The following is a 14,134-nucleotide window of genomic DNA, read 5'->3' as shown; positions in this document are numbered from 1 at the left end:
CCACAGGCTCCAAGCAAAATTAAACTTTCCTCGACTAAAATGACAGAAAAAAAATATATTGCCGGGGATGTAATTGCTGAGGTCTTCTTGTTAAATGTGTTCAATCTGTTTGCTGGAATTGTGTGATGATAAATGTTGCAAAATTAATCATGTGCGATAGGCACGGCCGGAGAAACATAAAGAGAGAGAGAGAGTGAGGCCTGCTTTTCATCACTCTCTCATTTATTGTCATATTACTTACTGCAGGCTTCAGGCTTTAAATTTAGTTTTGTTCTGTTCGATTTATTCATCAATGTGTTTTATTATTGGCTATTTTGTTTTTATTGTAGTTGAATTTATTTCTCCTGATTAATTCTCCTATTGATAACATTTGAAAATAGTTTCAGTTCTGTTCGTCAATATTCTCTTCCAGTTTATTTATCCAATTTACGTTCCCATTGCCAGAATATAAGGTTTTTTCTCACGCAATCTTTTTTTAAAATGATTTTCATGCTTCTATTTCTATTTTCCTGAACCTAGTCAGAACAAGCGATTAATTTTGACAGATGATGATCTCATTTACACCAAAAAATCTTTACCCATTTCTCCTGTGGCTTATATTCGAAATCCAATTACTTCAGCAAAATTTTGGTGGGTCTCCTATTAAATGAGTAAGGTTTGTGTCCTTTAACGTACATAACATAGCCACTTGGGTACCTTTCCCAATCTCTCCTTGCCAGAGTAATTGTTGCAGTTGAAATCCAAAATGATAATTTTCATTTGAATAAAATTTATTCCATAGCTTTATCAGCTTGTTTGGTTTCAAGCCCCTGCCACATTGCTATGGTTTCTAAAACAAACATATTAATGTTATTTAACCTGCCTTTGATGCAGCCTTCCCCGAGGCATTCGTTCTCGATATCCAATTATGATCTGCAGATCAGAAGCAATTGCTAATACTTTATCTAAATGTATCGCCTAAAATATGAAGATGACAAATCCAGACTCAGTTAGAGGGACAGATTATCAGAAATACGTGAAAACAGAAAGCGAGATGATTTAAAGAGCAATGCACAGCGCAGGCATTCAAATATCAGGAATATAAGCAACTGCATGCCATTTGGCCCTTCAGTGTTGCAGTGTCAATTAATATGACAATGCTGATTTTCTTTTTTATTCATTCACGGGGTGTGGGCTTCGTTATTTGATGAAGCATTTATTGCCAATCCCTGGTTGCCCTTGAGAAGGTGTTGGTAATTGCCCCCTTGGACGGCTGAAGCCTATGAGGTAAATGTACACACAATGCAGTTAGGAAGAGAGTACAAGGATTTTAGCCGAGCCACATTGAAGGAATTGCGATACATTTCCAAGTCTGGATGGTGAGTGGTTTGGAGGGGACATTCATGATGGTGGTGCTCCCATAACTCTGCTGCTCTTGTCCTTATAGGTGGTAGTGGTCGTGCGTTTGGAAATTACTGTCTAAGGGGCCATGGTGAATTCCCGAATTATATCTTGAAGATGGTGCACACTGCTGCTACAGTCTGGTGGTAGTGGAGGGAGTGAATGTTTGTGGATGTGGTGCCAATTAAGTGACCTGGTTTGTCGTGGACGGTCTCCAGTTTCTTCAGTGTTGTTAGAACAGCACTCATCCATTCCAGCAAGGAGTTTTCTATTTAATTCCTGACTTGTGCCTTTTAGATGGTAGACAGGCTTTGGGGAGTCAAGAGCAAGTTACTCATGGCACGATTCCTAGACTCTGGCCAGATTTTGTAGAAAGGGTATTTATATGGATAGTTCATTTCAGTTTCTGTTCAATGGTAACCCCATGATATTGATAGTGGGGATTCAGTAATGAAAATGCCATTGAAAATCAAGGGGCGATGGCTGGAATTTATCTTGTTACAGATGGGCATTGCCTGAAACTGGTGTAGTGAGAATGTTGCTTTCCACATGTCAGCACAAGCCTTGATATTGTCCAGTCCTTGATGCACTGAACACGGACGGCTTCAGCATCTGAGGAGCCGCCAATGGTGCTGCACATTGGGCAATTATAAGCGAACATCCGCGCCTGTGATCTCATGATGGAAGGAATGTCAGTGATGAAGCAGCTGAGGATGGTTGGGCCTAACACACTACCCTCAGGAGCTACTGCAGTGATGTCCTGGCGTTGGGAGGACTGACATCCAACAACGCTAGGCATAGTCCTATGAGCCAAGTATCACCCCAGCCGGTGGAGAGCTCTGCCCCTGATTCCCATTGACTCCAGTTTAGGTGGGGCTCATTGATTCCACACGCTCTCAAAAGCTGCTTTGATGTTAAGGGCAGTCACTCTCACCACCCTTCGCTAGGTCAGCTCTTTTTTCCATGTTTGAACCAAGGCTGTATCGAGTTCAGGAGCTGAGTGGCACTGGAGGAACCAAAATTGGGCATCAGTGAGCAGGTTAGTGCTATGGAAGTACCGCTTGATAGCACTATGGAAGACCTCTTCCATTAATTTACGAATGATGGAGAGTAGACTGATGGGGCGGCAACTCGGCGGCTGGATGACTGCTGCTATTTCTGTACAGGACATTCCTGGGCAATTTTCCAAATATCTGGATAGATGCCAGTGTTGTAGCTGTACTGGACAGCTTGGTTAGCGGTGTGGGATGTTCTGGAGCACACGTCTTCACAGCCATTGCTGTCATGTTGTCAGGGCCCATAGACTTTGCAATGTACAATGCCTTCAATCGCCTCTAGAGAGCATGTGGAGGGAGTTGAAATGGCTGAAAATTGGCATTTCTGATACTTTGTACCTCCAGAGTGGGCCCGGATGGATCATCCACTCGTCACTTCTGGCTAAAGATTGCTGAGAATTACCAGCCTTAGCTTTTGCACTGTTGTATTGGTCTCCCCCATCGTTGAGGATAGGGATATATGTGGAGCCACGTCCTGCAACGAGCTGCTTAATTGTCCACCACAATTCACGACTACATGTGGCAGGATAGCAGATCAAAGGCATGATCCATTTGTTGTGGGTTCGCTTAGCTCAGTTTATCGCTTGCTGCATTTACTACTTGGCACACAAGTAGTCCTGTTTTATAGCTCCACCAGGATTACGATTCGTTTTTAGGTATGCCTGGCACTGCTCCTGGCAAGCACCCCCTGCACTCCCCATTGAACGGAAGTTTCTGACCTGGCTTGATGGTAGTGGGAGAGTGATGTATAGAGCCTGTCCACGAGTTTACAGATTGTGTTCGAGTACAATTGCTGCTTCTGTTTGACCAAGCGCCTCATGGAAGCTCAGCCTTGAGTTTATAGATGGTAATTAGCAGGATGTTCCCATTTTTGTTCTGATGGGGTCTTCGTGGGCTTCGGAGTCGATGTTGAGGAAGCTGGAGTCGATTTTGAGGAGTCCAGGGCAACTCTGTACCCCTGCCTCCCTGCATACCTCTGTGTCACCGCCTCTGCTCGTGGGGCAGGACATAAACAGGGATGGTGATGTTGGAGCCTGGGACTTGGGACATTATCTGTATGGTATGATTGCTTGAGGATGAATGTGTCCGGCTATCGCTTGACTGATCTGTGAGTCAACACTCCCACTTTTGGCATTGTTGCCGATTAATTAGTAAGGAGGACCTTGCAGGGACAAAAGGGCTCTGACTGCGTTTGTTGTTTCTAGTGCCTTGGTCGATGCTCGATGATCCGTCCGGTTTTATTCCTTTACAACTGAGCAGCTTGCGGCTTGCCCGACTATTTGCAGAGTCAATCACTTTGCTGTTTAGTTATTGATAGACGATTGAATGTATTCGCTTCAAATGATATGGGATAAAATGCTTTCTGCAATTGTGCTTGGGGATGGGGGGAAGCAGAACTGCATCACAATTTAAATCCAAAAATAAAATTCCCTCAGGTTAACAGAAATAACTTGAAAGACTAAAAGCCAATTTGGCAAATTCATGGCAAGTATTTATAAAACGGGTGCTGTATCAAATGATTTAAATTCATACCGGGTGGGGGCTGCAGAGGAGGTGGCATTGCGGATAAGTCCCAATGCTAGTAACAGATAAGACCAAGGGAACTGATAATTAGGAATTCAGAAGCTAGTCTCAGTAATGGGCACAAATAATCAGTTGGCAGAATTAATTACCAACTGAAAAAGCCCAGCAAGCCACCCAGTTCAAGGGAAATGGTCAACAAACGCTGGCTTGGCAGCGCTGTCGATTAAAAAATAAGATAACAAGAGGTTTTTGCATTGGCACAGAAATAATACAGGAGCAGTCATAATTTAGAGCGTTGGCGCAGACAGAGGGAGACTGGCAGCGATCAAGTAGCAAATGAAGACGAAACATACAGAAGAATATAACTGAGACAGATAGAGAGGGAAACCTTGGCTGAGAGGCTTTGAAGCATCCACAAAGGAGTATGACATTTATAATTTTTGCAATGGTGTAATGTCACAACGATTGCTGAAATATAGGCACAATATCTATGAGTTATTTCTCCCATTTCACTGCCATTACCTGACTTTGCCCGGTCCATCCTTTAATGAATCTGAATGAATGCTGATTCACTGTTTATATTAGGATGCCTGTGGTATGCTGTACTAATTCTGGTTATCTTAGGCAAAAAGTAATTTTCATACTTCATATTTTCTTTCCCAAGACTTCCTGTTCATTTTTTGCTGTATTTTACTTTCTGCGCATTCAACTTGGTGGATACCTTTCTCTTTAGTTTAAATTCTGATGAAAGGAGTGAATATGGCCCATCGTGTTTCATTGTGATTAGATAGTTCTTGTTCTTTTAGCAGGATATTTATTACTCTGCAGTCCGTCGTTGACTTTATAAACTAATACAAGTAGTCATTCTATCTCTTGCTGTTCATTACATTTCTTTGCATACCTTCCTGAGACCCATTCCCGTTCCCTGATCAGCAGCTGTTTTATAGCTAATGACGGCATCCTTGCCTTACGTACACCTTTGTCAATGCACCTTCCAAGAAGATTGTGATACGCTGCCCAGCATATGTATGAAAAGTCCGAAGGTTCTTGAGGGTGACTGAGATAATTTTCCCTCTGACAAACAACAGGGACGCAAAGCTGTGAATGAGAAGGAAAACGACAATTAGGGCTGGCATAAGATATTTAAGGAGTGCAACTTATAGACCAATCTACTTTCCAAATAAAATTAATGGAACAGCAGGAATGAAGAAAAACATGAAAAGACCATTTTTCAAAAACGTAAATAAATGCAGAAAGCTCAGGTCCCGGTGCATGGGAATGATATAAAGAGCAGCATACGGTGACAGAAAAGAAATGAAGAATAATAAATTGTTAATATTTTGCGAACTTGAAATTAATAGAAAAATCAACATGTAAACTGTTGCAATGACATGTAAGTAGCAGAATTGATAAGGAAGAAACAGTGGAAGTGCTGTATTAGGAATATTATCAGGCTTTTGTTTAATTCCCAACGAAGAGGTTAGTGTGTAATATTAAAGCACAAGCCAAAGGGGGTAATATGTTGGCCTGGATTATGAATTCGTGAGCGGACAGAAAATGGAGTATAGGCAGACGCAGGTAAGTTTCGGAGGGGGAGGCAGTAACTAGTGAAATACCGTGGCGATCAGTGTTTGGGTCCTAGCTATTCACAATATATATCAATGGTTTGGATGAGGGAAACAAACGTAATATTTCCAAGTTTGTTGACGAGAAGAAACTTTGTAAGAATATGCGGGGTAAAGAGGGCGCTCAGAGGTTTCAAGGTGATGTAGGCAAGTCAAGTGTGTGAGAAACTCATGGAAGATGCAAAATAACTGGTAGGTGTGAGTTATCAACTATGGCAGGGAAGCATAAATGTAGAGACTTTTAAAGGTGATGATAGATTGGGAATTGTTGATTTTTAAAAGGACATATAAGCCCTGATACACCAGCTAATGAAAACAAGAAAGCAGGTGCAGGAAGCAATTGAGAAGGCAAATGACATTTTGGCTTCATTGCGAGAGGGTTTGAGCAGAGGAGCAAGCACGTTTTAAGCAGTATTGCAGGCCCTTGGTGAGTCAACACTTGGTGTCTTTTTGTATTTCTCGACTACGCCCCTAAGGAATGAAGTATTTCCAGAGAGGAAGAGCAACGGAGGTTCATTAGAAGGATTCATCTGATATCAGGATTGTCGGATAAGGTGGAATTAGGCAGCTGACGCTTGTATTCATTGGTGATTAGGTAGATGAGAGGGGATAACATTGGAATGTATAACATTCTGACAGGCAGGGACTGACTTGATGCTGTGATTGTATTTGCGCCGGCTGAGTGGTGGAGAAACAGGGTTAACAGCCTCTGGACACGTGATAGGAATATTACGACTGAGATGAGGTGAAAATCCTTCACTCAGAGTGTGCGGACATGTAGAATTCTCAACCACAGGGGGCAATGTCAGCCAGGTCACTAAATATATTTAAGAGGGAAATATATTTCTAGAAGGACCTAACGGTGAGAAGGGGCATGTGGAGAGCGCGAGAGCACAGCGTTAAGCCAGAGAATCAGCGATGATGCTATTGAATGACGGAGCAGGTTCGAAGAGACAAATGAAAATATTCCCTTCTGATATTCCACTTTTCTAGGAAATGAATAGACAGACGCAATGTGAGGCAAGATAGATCTGATAATGTCTCCATTGTCAACAGAAATAAGGAGGTGGCAGGCATGCTGAGTACTTACATTCCTTCAGTATTCGCAGTGAAGGGAGAGCTCAACTTGCTAGGAGTCCCAAAGAAATAATTAGTGAATCAGGAACAAAGGCTCAACAAAGTTCACTTAAGCAGGTTGAAATTAATGGAGAAATAAACAAATGGCAACATTTGGTTGCAGGGTTTTAAAGGATGTTGTCAGGCGCGTTGCACATGTCTCTTACAAAATAAAAACTTGCACAGTATGCTACAGTTGGATACCACTCGTTGTTTTGGAAAATGTTGCCTGTAACTCCGCCAGTTAAGAAAGGTGTCAGAAGGAAACCAGGGAATTATTGAACACTTAGACTATGCTTTGTTGTAAAGCAAATAAGAAAGGTCACTATGATGAATATAGTGTGTGAACGCCTTGAGATACGTCAGCCCATCAGCGTATGCCAACACTGGGTTTTAAAGAGTAGGTCGTGCCTGAGGAATTCATTGAATTTATTGAAGGACTTACTAAATTAATTGACTGTGCAATGTCTATGGGTTTTATGTGTACCAACATCCAGGGTATTTCTGATAAATTGCTGCCTACGAGAATATTAGCTAAATGACACACTGATGAAATTGGAGGCAAACTATTCCCTTGGTCACGGCTCATTTGGGATAAACCAGATGCTGGGAGCAAACGGCAATTAATACGCTTGGCAGGCTGTGACTACCGGAGCACAGAAGGATCTCAACTCTTCACTCGAGATACCAATAATTTAGGTGGCGATTAGATAACCACGAATGTAAAATTGCCAATGGCATAATTTTTTCTTAATTTCAACCATTTTAGATAGAATCATCGCATTACAAAGAGATTTTGTCATCTGAATTGAATGGTCAAAACTGTGACAAGCGGATTACAATGGAAGCAATCGTGAGTTCTGAAACATACTCGTGTCGAGAATTCCAATGATCCACAACCAGCTCAACACAGAAATTGTAACTCATCTCACCCCAGAAAGATCGACCCCTTTTTCAGTTACTGTTCCCATGTGCTCTAGTTTCCCACCCAGGGGAAGAAACTGTAATTGCCTATTCTCGCTAATCCGAGTCAAAATGGTGCACTTTTCAATGAGATCACCCCACACTCTTATACACGGCAGAGAGGCCCAATTGAGACAACTTTGCTTCATTGGGCAACACTTCCATCCCAGGAGCCAATCTAGTGAATATATTACCTCCCACTTCCTGGGCAATTTCGCTTCTACTTACATAAGGAGACCAACATTACGGACACTGCTCCAGATCTGGTCTGATCAAAGCCCTGTAAATTTGTGGATGTGTTACATTATTCTTGTGCAAGAATGCCCTTTCAGTGTACACTAGCATTGAGTTGGCATACCCAGTGGCCTTCTTTAGCCCCATGCAAACTTCCTGCTTTCCTTGTTCCAGTATGAGTAAAACCAAGTCCCTGTGAAGATCCACATGTAGAGTCATGCATGGAGCCTGTCCATGAGTTTACGGATTGTGTTCGAGTACAACTGCTGCTTTTGTTGGACCAATCGCCTCATGGAAGCTCAGCCTTGAGTTTATAGATGGTAATTAGCAGGATGTTCCCATTTTTGATCAGATGGGGTCTTCGTGGGCTTCGGAGTCGATGTTGAGGACGCTAGAGTCGATTTTCAGGACTCCAGGGCAACTCTGTACCCCTGCCTCACTGCATACCTCTGTGTCACCGCCTCTGCTCGTGGGGCAGGACATACACAGGCATGGTGATGTTGGAGCCTGGGACTTGGGACATTATCTGAATGGTTTTATTGCTTGAGGATGAATGTGTCCGGCTGTCGCTTGACTGATCTGTGAGGCAACTCTCCCACTTTTGGCATTGTTGCCTATTAATTAGTAAGGAGGACCTTGCAGGGCCAAAAGGGCTCTGACTGCCTTTGTTGTTTCTAGTGCCTTGGTCGATGCTGGATGATCCGGCCGGTTTTATTCCTTTACAACTGAGCAGCTTGTGGCTTGCCCGAATATTTGCAGAGTCATACACTTTGCTGTGGGTCTGGAGTCACATGCAGGCCAAGCCAGTTAAGGATAACAGGTGAAGCAGATGGATTTTTGAAAACAACAAGTGCACAATGTACATTAATTTCCCCTCATTGAATTCTATTCTCGCCATCTGCTACAGTGGGTTTCAAAACTGGATCTAAAGAGCATTACCATATGTTTTCGGATTACTAGCCGAGCTATACTATAGCTATATCCATTCCCTCCCCTTGGTAAATCATTAAAAGTACCGGTCTGCAGTGTCTTTTCATGACTTAATCTCCCAAAGCTATTAATTTCAGTCCTAAATATGTACAGCAACTGAACATCCACAGCCTTTTGTGGTGTAAAGTATCAAAAATGAAAAACGTTTGTGTACAGATATTGCTCCAAACCTCAGCACTCGGCAATGAAATTATTCTCAAACGTTTTGATGTCATTCTGGAATCGCTAGTTATTGATAAACGATTGAATGAATTCCATTCAAATGATATGGGATAAAATGCTTTCTGAAATTGTGCTTGGGGATGGGGGGAAGCAGAACTGCATCAGAATTTAAATCCAAACATAAAATTCCCTCAGGTTAACAGAAATAACTTGGAAGACTCAAAGCCACTTTGGCAAATTCATGCCAAGTCTTTATAAAACTGGTGCTGTATCAAATGATTTAAAGTGATACCGGGTGCGGGCTGCGGAGGAGGTGGCATTGCGGTAAAGTCCCAATGCTAGTAACGGATAAGACCAAGGGAAGTGATAATCAGGCATTTAGAAGCTAGTCTCAGTAATGGGCACAAATAATCAGTTGGCGGAATTAATTACCAACTGAATAGGCCCAGCTGGCCACACAGTTCAAGGGAAATTAGGGTTGGTCAGCAAATGCTGGCTTGGCAGCGCTGCCGATCAAAGGATAATATAACAAGAGGTTTTTGCATTGGCACAGAAATAATACAGGAGCAGTCATAATTTAGAGCGTTGGCGCAGACAGAGGGAGACTGGCAGCGATCAAGTAGCAAATGAAGACGAAACATACAGAAGAATATAACTGAGACCGATAGAAAGGGAAACCTTGGCTGAGAGGCTTTGAAGCATCCACAAGGGAGTTTGAAATTTATAATTTTTGCAATGGTGCAATGTCATGTCGATTGCTGAAATATAGGCACAATATATATGAGTTATTTCTCCCATTTCACTGCCATTACCTGACTTTGCCCTGTCCATCCTTTGATTCTGAATTAATGCTGATTCCCTGTTTATATTAGGATGCCTGTGGTATGCTGTACTAATTCTGGTTATCTTAGGCAAAAAGTAATTTTCATACTTCATATTTTCTTTCCCAAGACTTCCTGTTCATTTTTTGCTGTATTTTACTTACTGCACATTCAACTTGGTGGTACCTTTCTCTTTAGTTTAAATTCTGTTGAAAGGAGTGAATTTGGCCCATCGTGTTTCATTGTGATCAGATAGTACTTGTTCTTTTAGCAGGATATTTATTACTCTGCAGTCCGTCGTTCACATTATAAACTAAGACAAGTTGTCATTCTATCTCTTGCTGTTCATCACATTTCTTTGCATTCCTTCCTGAGACCCATCCCCTTTCCCTGATCATCAGCTGTTTTATAGCTAATGACGGCATCTTTGCCTTACGTACACCTTTGTCAATGCACCTTCCAAGAAGATTGTGATACGCTGCCGAGCATATGTATGAAAAGTACGAATGTTCTTGAGGGTGTCTGAGATAATTTTCCCTCTGACAAACAACAAGGGGGCAAAGCTGTGAATGAGAAGGAAAACGACATTTAGGGCTGGCCAAAGATATTTAAGGAGTGCAACTTATAAACCAATCTACTTTCCAAATAAAATTAATGGGACAGCAGGAATGAAGAAAAACATGAAAAGACCATTTTTCAAAAACGTAAATAAATGCAGAAAGCTCAGGTCCCGGTGCATGGGGATGATATAAAGAGCAGCATACGGTGACAGAAAAGAAATAAAGAATAATAAATTGTTAATATTTCGCGAACTTGAAATTAATATAAAAATCACCATGTAAACTGTTACAATGACATGTATGTAGCAGAATTGATAAGGGAGAAACAGTGGAAGTGCTGTATTAGGAATATTATCAGGCTTTTGTTTAATTCCAACGAAGAGGTTAGTGTGTAATATTAAAGCACAAGCCAAAGGGGGTAATATGTTGGCCTGGATTATGAATTGGTGAGCGGACAGAAAATGGAGTATAGGAAGACACAGGTAAGTTTCGGAGGGGAGGCAGTAACTAGTGGCATACCATGGCGATCAGTGTTTGAGTCCTAGCTATTCACAATATATATCAATGGTTTGGATGAGGGAAACAAGCGTCATATTTCCAAGTTGCTGACGAGAAGAAACTTTGTAAGAATATGCAGGGTAAAGAGGGCGCTCAGAGGTTTCAAGGTGATGTAGGCAAGTCAAGTGTGTGAGAAACTCATGGAAGATGCAAAAAAACGTGGTAGGTGTGAGTTATCAACTGTGGCAGGGAAGCATAAATGTAGAGACTTTTAAAGGTGATGATAGATTGGGAATTGTTGATTTTTAAAAGGACATACAAGCCCTGATACACGAGCTAATGAAAACAAGCAAGCAGGTGCAGGAAGCAATTGAGAAGGCAAATGACATTTTGGCTTCATTGCGAGAGGGTTTGAGCAGAGGAGCAAGGACGTTTTAAGCAGTATTGCAGGCCCTTGGTGAGTTAACACTTGGTGTCTTTTTGTATTTCTCGTCTACGCCCCTAAGGAATGAAGTATTTCCAGAGAGGGAGAGCAACGGAGGTTCATTAGAAGGATTCATCTGATATCAGGATTGTCGGATAAGGTGGAATTAGGCAGCTGACGCTTGTATTCATTGGTGATTAGGTAGATGAGAGGGGATAACATTGGAATGTATAACATTCTGACAGGCAGGGACTGACTTGATGCTGTGATTGTATTTGCTCCGGCTGAGTGGTGGAGAAACAGGGTTAACAGCCTCTGGACACGTGATAGGAATATTACGACTGAGATGAGGTGAAAATCCTTCACTCAGAATGTGCGGACATGTAGAATTCTCGACCACAGGGGGCAATGTCAGCCAGGTCACTAAATATATTTAAGAGGGAAATATATTTCTGGACCTAACGGTGAGAAGGGGCATGTGGAGAGCGCGAGAGCACAGCGTTAAGCCAGAGAATCAGCGATGATGCTATTGAATGACGGAGCAGGTTCGAAGAGACAAATGAACTAATTCCCTTCTGATATTCCACTTTTCTAGGAAATGAATAGCCAGACGCAATGTGAGGCAAAATAGATCTGATAATGTCTCCATTGTCAACAGAAATAAGGAGGTGGCAGGCATGCTGAGTACTTACATTCCTTCAGTATTCGCAGTGAAGGGAGAGCTCAACTTGCCAGGAATCCCAAAGAAATAATTAGTGAAACAGGAACAAAGGCTCAACAAAGTACACTTAAGCAGGTTGAAATTAATGGAGAAATAAACAATAGCAACATTTGATTGCAGGGTTTTAAAGGATGTTGTCAGGCGCGTTGCACATGTCTCTGATAAAATAAAAACTTGCACCGTTTGCTACAGTTGGATACCACTCGTTGTTTTGGAAAATGTTGCCTGTCACTCCGCCATTTAAGAAAGGTGTCAGAAGGAAACCAGGGAATTATTGAACACTTAGACTATGCTTTGTTGTAAAGCAAATAAGAAAGGCCACTATGATGAATATAGTGTGTGAACGCCTTGAGATTCGTCAGCCCATCAGCGTATGCCAACACTGGGTTTTAAAGAGTAGGTCGTGCCTGAGAAATTCATTGAATTTATTGAAGGATTTACTAAATTAATTGACTGTGCAATGTCTATGGGTTTTATGTGTACCAACATCCAGGGTATTTCTGATCAATTCCTGCCTAAGAGACTATTAGCTAAATGACACACTGATGGAATTGGAGGCAAACTATTCCCTCGTTCACGGCTCATTTGGGATACACCAGATGCTAGGAGCAAACGGCAATTAATACGATTGGCAGGCTTTGACTACCGGAGCACAGAAGGATCTCAACTATTCACTCGAGATACCAAAATTTAGGTGGCGATTAGAAAACCACGAATGTAAAATTGCCAATGGCATAATTTTTTCTTAATTTCAAACATTTTAGATAGAAGCATCGCATTTCAAAGAGATTTTGTCAGCTGAATTGAATGGTCAAAACTGTGACAAGCGGATTACAATGTAGGCAATTGTGAGTTCTGAAACATACTCGTGTCGAGAATTCCAATGATCCACAACCAGCCCAACACAGAAATTGTAACTCATCTCACCCCAGAAAGATCGACCCCTTTTTCAGTGACTGTTCCCATGTGCTCTAGTTTCCCACCCAGGGGAAGAAACTGTAATTGCCTATTCTCGCTAATCCGAGTCAAAATGGTGCACTTTTAAATGAGATCACCCCACACTCTTATACACGACAGAGAGGCCCAATTGAGACAACTTTTCATCATTGGGCAACACTTTCATCACAGCAGCCAATCCAGTGAATATTTTATTTCCCACTTCCTGGGCAATTTCGCTTCTACTTACATAAGGAGACCAACATTACGCACACTGCTCCAGACCTGGTCTGATCAAAGCCCTGTAAATTTGTGGATGAGTTACGTTATTCTTGTCCAAGAATGCCCTTTCAGTGTACACCAGCATTGAGCTGGCCTACCCAGTGGCCTTCTTTAGCCCCATGCAAACTTCCTGCTTTCCTTGTTCCAGTATGAGTCAAACCAAGTCCCTGTGAAGATCCATATTCAGGCGTTTCAAAACTTGAAAAATCTCCCGTTTCCTATATTTTCTAACAATCTGTATCAATTCCTTCCTTTCAATATCTTGTTCCCGCTTATTTAACACGTGTCTACCTCTTTGCAGCCAATTTGTGCCCTCCTTACAGTTTACAATTCTCACCCTGTTTTGTCTGTTATCCATAGTGAATGTATTAACCTCCATCAATTCATCGTTAATAAAGGTTGTGCTTAGCAGAGTCACCAGCAGTAATCCCTGCTGCGCTTTACGAGCTCCAGCCAGAGAAGGTGAAAATTCCCCACCTGTTTCACCTCCCTGCCGCTCCCCTGTTACCAATACTCCATCAATAATATCCTGACCGTGTAAAGGCTGACCTTGCGCTTTAAGCTTTAGCGTGGCACGACATAGTCCAGGGAGTTTCATTTAGAGAGATGAATGCTGTGAAAAGTTAGCTAAAATGGCAGAGAAGCTCAACAGGGCGAAACTTTTTGCAGACATGTGGTCATATGAACTTCAGTTATAGGTGCTGGGGAAGGCTACTTGTTCCTTGCAGCTTATTTTCCCACGTAATTTAAACATTCCTGTGTTTTTCTTTTTGCCTCAGCCTCACTTCTCATAAATTCCCCACATTTTTAATGTCCTTTGTGCCCAAAACACCAATGAATTTA

The sequence above is a fragment of the Cetorhinus maximus genome, unplaced genomic scaffold, assembly GCF_964194155.1.
Source record: "Cetorhinus maximus unplaced genomic scaffold, sCetMax3.hap1.1 HAP1_SCAFFOLD_223, whole genome shotgun sequence".
In the NCBI taxonomy this organism is placed as follows: domain Eukaryota; kingdom Metazoa; phylum Chordata; class Chondrichthyes; order Lamniformes; family Cetorhinidae; genus Cetorhinus; species Cetorhinus maximus.
Note: the sequence above shows the minus strand (reverse complement) of the source record.